At 33.3% G+C, this 10959-nt stretch overlaps 1 pseudogene; it reads right to left on the bottom strand.

Annotated features, from left to right (window-relative positions):
* LOC129494598 (dnaJ homolog subfamily A member 1-like) overlaps positions 1-9997 on the bottom strand; it is a 138165-nt pseudogene extending 128168 nt beyond the window's left edge.
* Between the last annotated feature and the right edge of the window lie 962 nt (positions 9998-10959).

Here is a 10959-nt window from a genome sequence, read left to right on the forward strand (position 1 = left end):
TTTATTTATTTATGATAGTCACAGAGGGAGAGAGAGAGATTGGCGCAGAGACACAGGCAGAGGGAGAAGCAGGCTCCATGCACCGGGAGCCCGATGTAGGATTCGATCCCGGGTCTCCAGGATCGCGCCCTGGGCCAAAGGCAGGCGCCAAACCGCTGCGCCACCCAGGGATTCCTGACTGGTGACTCTTAATAGAATCTGTAGCATCATTATTCTCTTAAGATAGACACTACAAGTCAAGTAAATGGGCTCAGTGCCTCTTAATTCTCCAGTGTAAGTTCTGAAGAGCTAGCTCTTGGACACATTTTTTTATTATATAGATTGTATCCTAAAAGGTGGGGAAGTTTTTAAGCACTAGGTTAAGCTACTGGAAAAGTACTAGGGGATATTAGGGAAAGGTTTGTCAATATGTTAAGGCCAATGGTGTTTGCTAATTGGTGCTTACTGAAATTAGACTCCGATTGTCCCACATAGACTGGGAGACAGGAGCCATGTATTTCTCAGGCCCCCAGCTTTGAGGTATAATTGACAAATAAAAATTGTATATACTTAAGGTTATGATTACATTTCAAAGAGATGGCTCAAGTCTTTGAGAAAGACATTCCTGGGTTCTAAAACTGTCAATATGTTGGGAAAAGATATACATCCTGAAAGGATAGTGAAAGGATAGGGGAAGAACTTATAATTAAAATTTTCAAAAGTCAGTTCTCTAAAATAAGAAGGCCAGGAGCCTAGAATGAGGAAGAAGTTTGTCTAAAGTTTAGTCAAGTGAAGTGAACGTTTAGGTCATCTTGGTCATATGTTGAGATTTCAACAATGTTAAGTAACCATGATATCCTTGATTTGATGCTTGTCATGGTTTACAAGTTGGAAGCTGTTTTCTCAACTTGAAGTGCCTATAATTTCTAGAGTCTTTCTTTTATTACCTTTATATTTCTTACATTGGAACTTTTTCCTTATTGAGCTTTGGAGAACTTATGTAACTCATCCAATTCTTTACAGGTTCAGTAAACCACAATCCATATATACAGTTAACCTTCCACTTTATAATCCCTTCCCTTGGAGGTAAAAGTTCATTGGCTATATTAAATACCTTCCATGTTATCAAAAGTGGCATTTTGGCCAAACATTTTAATAACTGCATAACATAAATAGCTATTCTGTTTTCCAAAAAAGTACCCTCTACTGCTTTCAATCAATATCCTGGCCTGTGGTACATACTGAAGAGTGTTTCTGTTCTTAGCAGTGTTATAATTCTAGTATTAATCAGTCAAGGCTTTCTAGATTATGTTGAGATAATCAACAACCCCAGATCTGATTGGTTTAAAGTGTAGCTTATTTTCTTGGTTGCACTTCCTGTTCATTTTGGATCTTCTGGAGACTGTGGTACATATATCCTTAACCTGTAACAAGAAAAGTGGCAAAAGAAAGGGAGTTCTGGTATGCCTCACATGAACATTGAGTATCCATGCTAAAAATGACAGGGTCCTATGTTCTTATAAACCATGACCCAGAATAAATGTTACAACTGCTTCCAAATACAAGGGAGCTGATGAAAGCAATTCTACACCATGAGTAGAGAAGGAATAATAAAAATACCTGGCAAAGTATATTTTTGATTACTAACATAACTTCACTTTTTATGACTCCTGCTACTTTCCTTCCCAAATGAATAGAATATGATAAATGCATTTCTATCAAAATATAATTTTCATCCAATACTTTAAAAGCCAATTAAAGAGATAAATTTACTATGTCAAAATAAGCATTATTTGAAATAGAAACTATAGCCTTTATATTCTGATTTTTTTACAATCTAAATAAAAAAAAATAAAAGCCATTACAGTAGAAGGAAATCAGTGAAGACCTTGTGTGTTAGTTTTTCATGTACAAACTATAAACCTTTTTTAAATTACAGAGGCTTGGTCTGGCACCATAATACACAGTTAGTTGTTTTGGATAAAATAAATTCCACTGTGATACAATGCATTAGCATTGCTGTTGACCCAGGAGTACAGATGAAACTTCTGAATTCCAATGTAGAGGTATTTTCAATTAAGAGTGAGCCTGTTAGGAAGATGGATTTAAGATTCTTTCTTCTGCTTCCATTCTTAGAGACATATCTGAAAAATGTGATTCTATATGTCTGCCATCAGGCTCAAAGCCAGAGGAAGATGGGCTTCTAATATCAGATGCATGTACTAAAACAGGATCTCCATCTTGCTAGCTCAGGATAAATTTTATCAGAGATTTCAGGGCTATGACAAGTCATATCTGTTATAGTTGACTGACTGGAATTTCCATAATTTTCATTTTTTTGAGTGTGTATGAGATAATACAAGTACAAATTCATTTTATTTTTAATAAAAACATAAAAAGGGAAATCTGAATAACTAAAGCATGTTAAAATAAAACATACAGAATGCTTTTCCCTATCTATAAGAAAATTTTATATGTGTACTGTTAGGTGATAGTACTTTATTTTAAACATTGTCAGTATTCATTTCAGAGAATATCTTATGATTAAAATTTAGGTTTAATATGAAAAATAAAAATAGGAAATTCTTCTGATTTGCTAGATTATACTCTTTTGTAGGCAACTCTGCCTAACATAGTGCTAAGACATGTTAACTTTCCAATATTGACTCTTTTGGGATTTAAATTAATAAAAACATGCAAAATTGATGCAATATTGCTTATGTCATCCAGCAAGACACACAGTAGATATGGATTTGTTTTACTATGTTAGTTAAAGTTCCATCTCTGTCTCTGGTGTTCATTACAGCCTAGGACAAAAAGCGGCTGTGTTAGTAACACGGAAAACATAAGTTAACACCTCATGTATGACTAGAAGCACATCATCTTCATTCTAATTAATATGGTACACTTATCTAGCATTTTCTAGTATAAAATATACTTCTACTTCATTTCATTTTGTCACCATTAAAAATCTGTAAGTTCTAGAAATAACTTTAATGATATTACTGCAGTGCCAAGGAGATAAAAGACTTTTTGAAATTTGGAAGTCTTGCATCAGGAAATAAATCCCATTTTTCTGACTCTAGATTCAGAATTTCTTCCATTATACCATAGCATTTTGTACTGTTTAAGACATCCACTGTACTCTTTGGTTTGAGCTATCTGACAAACATTAATTCAGGGAATACAAGTTGGGTATCAAGGACTCAGAAACACAAATATATTTGATTATATTGACAATTTAAGTAACCATTTTTCACTTGGTCATAATTAGTATATAAGAATGACTAATAAGTAATACCTCAGGCAAAGCTGGTGAAATAAATTAAAATCATAAAATCATTTTTCCCAAAATACATTTATGTCTTCCTGTTGAAATTCTATTATTGAAATAGTTTCTATAACAATTTTTTTTTTCAAAATTAAATATCTGAATAAAAACTCTGGTATAATCAACCTGCATGTGTGCCACAAGGGAAACATGCTTTGGTTAAGTCCATACAAAGAACATATAAAGGACATTGCATTTACTCCTCAGATTTTTCCCAAAAGGCTTCTATTTGCTGTTCATGCTATTTAAATATACCATTCATTTATTATTATGATTTTCTCCATCTTTTCCTTAAGGCTTAGCCTATCATAGATCCCAAAATATACTTTGGCTAGGCATTGGGGAAATATCATAGTCTGTACTCAATGTACACTATCTTTCATTTTATTATAATACATTATTATTGTTATGCACATGGAAATCACAATTTACATTGGATAATGTACAAGATCATTTAATACTACAAACAAACATAGTCACTAATGAGTTCATTAAGTGTTAAATAATTGGGTTATTGCTGTTTTAAGTTATGCTGAAGTAGAACAATTTTTATCTAACATTTTCTGCCCTGTTAGGCTGCCCTTTTCTTCATTTTTAATTTTTTTTTAGCTAAAAAGAGTATACTTTGTTTAGGTTTTTAAAATTTTTTTTTTAAAATTTTATTTTATTTTTTTGTCTGCATTGTTTCGGGATTGATAGCTTCTTCATCTCCAATTTGGAGATACATAGGACATAAAAAAAAGGCTGAAGGAAATCACCAAAGTATTATTCTTTGGATCCTGAGATTATTAACCTGTTTTCCTCTCATCATCTTTCAGAGTCATTTTATATATATATATATATATATATATATATATATATATATATCCAGGTATTTAGTTGTAATTAGTAGGGAAAAGAGAAAAGTATGTCTTCTCCAAATTCCCCAAATTGGAAGTCCTATAGCAGCATTTTATTTTTGTTGTAAGCTTAAACTGAAAATAACTTAAAAGACTATTTTAATTAACAATGGAATAAATAGGAGTGCTTCAGGGGCTCAGTCATTTAAAATGTCCGACTTTTGATTTTGGTTCAGGTCATGATCACAAAGATATGAGATGGAGCCTGCTTAAGATTTTTTTCTCTCCCTCTGCCCCTCTCCTCTCCCCTCTAAACAAAGCTAAACAAAAACACAATGAATAAAGTATGATAGATTCATATAATAGAGACCTATACTAAAATGGAAGAGAGTGAAATAATACATCAACAACATGGATGACTCAGACATAATACTGAGGAAACAGCCAAAAATAAGTGAATATATAGTGGATGATTGATTCTATGTATCTAAATGTCAGGAAATGTGTTCCATTAGAGAGTTGTAAAGATAGCATGAAGGAGGTTTTTGAAAATCTAAAATTATGGGGCACCTGGGTAGCTCAGTCAACTAAGTTCTGCCTTCGGCTTAGGTCATGAACTTATGGTCCTCTGATTGAGCCCCACATCAGGATCCCTACTCACTGAAGAGTCTACCTCTCTTTCTCCCTCTCCTTGTTCATGCTCATTCTCTCTTAAATAAATAAATAAAATCTTTTTTAAAAAACTAAAAATATTCTATATCTTAAATTATTAGGTTGCTATCTATACAAATTTGTTCACTTTGTAACAATTCATTATAATGTTCATCTAATATTTATATACTCTACCACATGCATTATATACTTATAGAGAGTCACAAAATATTCCAAAACATATAGCACAAACATTTTACTGAATTTTGATTAATTGAATCTTTTCTCCTAGAGACTTGAAACAAGACAATGGAGTCTGCCATTTCCATTTCTATTAATCATTTTATATATATATATATATATATATATATATATATATATATATATATATAATTTTAAAGATTTTATTTATTTATTCTTGAGAGACAGAGAGAGAGAGAGAGGGGCAGAGACACAGGAAGAGAGAGAAGAGGCCCCATGCAGGGAGCCCGATGTGGGACTCCATCCTGGGTCTCCAGGATCAGGCCCTGGGCTGAAGGTGGCGCTAAACCACTGAGCCACCTGGGCTGCCCTCTATTAATAATCATTATAGCAGAGATCATGTAAACAGCAAGAAGGAAAAGTGAAAGATAAAATAAATGGAGAGGGGCACTTGGGTAGATCAGTCAGTTAAGTATCCAACACTTGATCTCAGCTCAGGTCTTGATCTCAGGGTTGTGGATTCAAGCCCTGTGTTGGCTTCATGCTGGGCATGGAGCCTACTTAAATAAATGAATAAACAAACAAACATAAATAAATGGAGAAGAAGAAATTAAAAGGTGATTATCAGATGATATCGTTGTTTACAAAAAACAAAAAGAATTTCACATTCTAAGAATTAGTTCTAAAATATAGAAATCATTTATATACTATTAATAAAATACTAGAAATATTACATAGTTTAATTATTAAATACTTTTTAAAACAGTATTAGAAAAATTGATGAAGACATATTAAGAGGAAATACAAATCATGTTCATTCACTGGATACCTCAATTGTGATATACAGATTCAATAAAATACAAATAAACTCAAGCCACAGTGTTTGGAACATTAACAAGCTGATTCCTAAATTTGTATTGGAAAACACAAAGTGAAGACTTGTTAAGTCAACCTTGAAAAAATGAACAGCTTTGATTACATATACTACCTATTAAACACCTTTTGCTCTGCAGTTTCCTTGAGAAGAACATGCCCAGACTAGCCCACTTGTTCAAGGAATAGGAATGAGAGATATGTGGAGCAGAACCATGCTTGGCTAAACTCAGCTAGATCTAATGACCTCCAGCTTGCACAGAAGTGAGACTATGCCAAATAAAGGTCAACCACTTTGTAAACTGAGCCAACTAGAAACTCTTCTGCAAGCACATGCTGATTATTAATATTTGTATATTTCTGATATTTTGATTGTTACATAACCATATTGCTGCCAGTTGTACATGCACACACATGAAATACTTTATAAGTAAAGTACCTTATCTCATAAACCCATTAGATACTCACATCCTTTTATTTAAGGTTAGTGGACCAAAGTTTGAACTTGTTAAACAAACTAAAAGAACTTTCAAATTGCTAATTATTCATTTCTAAATATGAAATTATAGTTTGTAAAACCACAGTTGTCCAGTGGTCAAATTGCCCATTTTCTCAATTTCAAGTCTATTGATCACCTCCATTTTCCAACTGGTTCTTCTTATTCCATAGAAATAGTCTTTGCCCCCCACTCTTGCGTCCCATGAGTTCTGTAACATCTATAGCAGTAGCTTTCTCAGTCTCGCAAAATGGAAAGACATTACTAGCAGCACTTGCATAAGGTCTGGTGGCTAGATCACATTGCCACATTGTGAAAATTACTTCATATGTATCCTCTATCTTTAATTCTTTAAGTTTTCTCACTGTTCTACATTGTACCATGAGCAGGAACCCTTGAATTTAAAGCCCAAGGTAGAATTGAGTACTTTCTAAGATGCACTTCATTGTACAATTGTGGAAACAGATCCAAAGTGACTTTCCCAAAGGCATTATGTTGCTTGGACACAAAGCTAATGTTAATAATTGAGATAATTGTATTTACATTTTATCAATCTTTTTGATTTCTGTAATATCTTTATCTACTATAGACTACACATGAAATTTATTCTGGGTTCCTAAGCCATAAATTTGAAATCTGGTAGTGATATCTTTGATGCCTAGCAGTAGACAATAAGGAAAACTTAAGATCATTGCTAATTTGCTAATCCCCAAATATATACTCAAAATTTGTTTGCTCAAAAATCTCAAGTATAAATAGAAATATAAATTTTAAACTTAATAGAGCTTAACCAAATGTTAGACTGTAACAGTTTAATTTGCTTTACATTATTCCTGTTGGATAAAGTGGCTTTTTGCTTGAGTTCTAAATGTGTTGCCCTTTAGTGTATGACTTATCAGTATCACTAGTAATTTATAAAGATAATTTGTTTTTCTGGGATAAAGAACATCCCTTACATGTTAAATTCAGTATATTAGTCCCACTGTAATATTTAATGGCAAGAATAGTGAATTTTCTATCTTACTTTTTAAAAGTGGACTAAGCCACTCTAAGTTTCAAAAGAGTATTCTTATTTTTTCTTCTAAATGAGAAAAGCAGAGGGGAAAAGGTATTGAATATAAAGCTCAAATAAGTATGGGACCAGAAATTGCAGAGCTGTTCTTTTGAAGATTCTTGCTTAAAAGGGAGACCAAAGAAACACTAGTATCAAAGATGTTAAGTTTTAATTGATGCTGTAGGGTATATGGAATTTTTGTCACATAGATACATTCTAAGGTACTCTGAGAAAAAAAAATAATACTTAGATCTTACATTGCATTTTTAAATTGACAATGTTTTAAAAAATTAATAAATTCTGATTATATCTCTTTGTGGTGGGTGAGTGTTATTAAATGCTGCAGGTCAGAAATACATTAGCTCTAGTGATAATAGTTATTGCCATAGTAACATGGACACCACAGGCCCAATACCAAAATCCTCACCTGTGCAAAATGTTCAGTGGTTTTAATGAGCGTTTTCTGTGAATCCAGTGTGCCCCGTGTGCTCACTTCTTTGGGAAATGTTTGAACTCAATGTTGCTTTATTCTTGTTAACTGTGTATAGTATAGCACATGTGAGTCACCCAAAACAGCATGGGGTAATTTAGGCTGATATTGCAATTACATTTAGACTTCACCATCTGGGTTAAACAAATGAATTACTAATAAGCCTGGTCCCTAATGAGGGGTGGCTTTGTCTAACAAAGAATAAAGACAGTGAAAGTCTCTTGCACTTGTACTTTTGTTGACTGCTATTCAAAAAGTGCCCCTCTGGTTTCTATGCAATATAAGAAAATATTACCCTGTCATAACTAGATGAGTGCTTTAAATTTCAGCTAGACCCTCCACTGGAGCATCATCCTTGGACATTTTTACAGAAGTATGTAAAAGCCATCTTCCCAACTAAATTCAAGTATAAAACCACTGATTTTGAAAACGTTGCAATAATAATCATGAGAAATGCAACATTGGTAATCTAAATTACAACACATGCTATCATATATCTTAAATTTTATGTAATTTAGTTATTATACATTATCTAATTTATTCATATAGCAAACTGTAGAGTAGTTAGAGTAGAGACTATTTTCAGCGTGAGTTTTGAAAGTACAACTCAAGTCTAATGCTTGGGAAGTAAAACAAACAAAATACATACATACACACCCTCCACACACACACACACATACACGAAAAAATCATGTGTTTTGGACTTAGATCAAACTACAAATTGCATTCAAATCACTAAACTCTTTCAGTCTCAGCTTCTTTGTCTGGAAAATTTGGATAGTAACAGCCATTTCTAGTTCAGTAGCCCTGACTTAGAGCAGTTTAAGTTTCAATTTTTTTTCTTTTTTACTTCATAGTGTTACAAATGTGGTATACATTCAGTAGAAATTGTACTTCACATTTTGAATTTTGATTTTTTCCCAGGTTAGTGACATGCAATCAGATACGCTCTCATCATACTCCACAGTGGCAGCAAGCCTAGCTCTCAGGACCACAAGGATGTACAACCGATACAGTTACAACCATTCTAGATCAATATGACTCAATCGCTGGCCACCTAGGTGTCCCCCCAGCATGTTTAAATTAGGCTAAGATAAGATATGATGTTTGATATATGAGGTGTATTAAATGCATTTTTTACTTAGGATAGTGTCAACTAACAGTAAGTGTATTGGAACTAACCCCATTATAAGTTGAGGAAGATCTGTATACTGGAAGAAAGTTATATAAAAACATATTGATTACTTTTAATTAAAGGTAAGCATACAGGTTAAATTTTTGAGGATAACAATTTGAAGAATATTCAATTTTCAAATAGGTAACAGAATGTGAAATAAAAATTCTTTAATTAATACAAAAGATAAGATGGATTTATTTTTTTAACAAGTTTGTTATTACGTATGTGTTTTTCAAGTTTTTATTTAATTTCCATTTAGTTAACATATAGTGTAATATTACTTTCAGGTATCAAATTTAGTAATTCTGTACTTCCATACATACTCAGTGCGCACTGTGACAAGTGCACTCCTTATCCCAATCACCTATTGAACCCATCCGCCTACTCACCTCCCCCTGGTAACCATCAATTTGTTCTCTATAATTAATAATCTCTTTCTTGGTTTGCCTATCTCTTTTTTCCCCCTTTGCTAATTTCTTTTGTTTCTTAAATTCCACATATGAGTGAAATCATATACTATTTTTTTCTCTGATTAACATATTTGACATATTTTGCTTTGTATTATATTCTATAGCTCTATCCACACCACTGCAAATGGCAAGATTCCATTCTTTGTATGGCTGTAATATGGACAGTTGGTTTTTTTCCATAATTTGGCTACTTGATAGTGCTGCTATAAACATCAGGGTGCACGTACCTCTTCAAATTAGAATTTTTTGTATCCTTTTGGTAAATAGTAGTGCAATTTCTGGAACCTTGGGTGATTCTATTTTTATTTTGAGCTACTTCCATAGTGTTTTCCAGAGTGGCTTCGCCAGTTTGCATTCTCACCAACAGTGTAAGAGGATCCCTTTTTGCCCCATTCTTGCCAAAACCTGTTGTTTCCCGTATTGTACATTTAGTCATTTTGACAGGTGTGGGATAATATCTCCTTGTAGATTTGATTTGTATTTCCCTGATGATGAGTGATGTCAAGCACTTTTTCATGTGTCTGCTGACCATCTGTGTGAACTTCTTTGGAAAAATATCTATTCACATCTTTCTCTTTTTTTTTTAACTGGATTCTTTGTTTTCAAGTGTTAAGTTTTATAAATTCTTTAGGCATTTTGGATACTAACAACTTATCAGATGTTTCATTTTCACATATCTTCTCACATTCGGTAGGTAAGAACCTTTTTATTTTTTGAAGTCCCAATAGTTCATTTTTCTTTTGTTTCCCCTGCCTCAGGAGACAAATCTATTAAGAAGTTGCTATGGCTGATGTCAAAGAATCCCTGTATTCTTCTCTAGGATTTTGATGGTTTCCTGTCTCACATTTATTTTTTTTAAGATTTTATTTATTCATGAGAGACAGAGAGAGAGAGGCAGGGACACAGGCAGTGGGAGAAGCAGGCTCCATGCAGGGAGCTCAACGTGGGACTCGATCCAGGGACTCCAGGATCAGGCCCTGGGCTGAAGGAGGCACTAAACCACTGAGCCACAGGGGCTGCCCCCTGTCTCACATTTAGATCTTTCATCCATTTTGAATTTATTTTTGTGTATGGTGTAAGAAAGTGGCCCAGTTTCATTCTTTTGAATGTTGCTGTCCAGTTTTCCCAAAATCCACTTATGGAAGAGACTGTTTTTTCCATTGAACATTCTTTTCTGCTTTATTGAAGATTAATTGACCATATAGTTGTGGGTTCATTTATGGATTTTCTATTCTGTTCTTTTGATTTATGTGTCTATTTTTGTGCCAGTATCGTGCTGTCTTGACCACTACAATTTTGTAATGTAACTTAAAAGTCTGGAATTCAGACAACTACAATTCTTCTTTTGTTTTTCAAGATTGCTTTGGCTATTTGATGTATTTTTTGGCTCCATAAATA

The sequence above is a fragment of the Nyctereutes procyonoides genome, unplaced genomic scaffold (assembly GCF_905146905.1).
Source record: "Nyctereutes procyonoides isolate TBG_1078 unplaced genomic scaffold, NYPRO_anot_genome, whole genome shotgun sequence".
In the NCBI taxonomy this organism is placed as follows: Eukaryota; Metazoa; Chordata; class Mammalia; order Carnivora; family Canidae; genus Nyctereutes; species Nyctereutes procyonoides.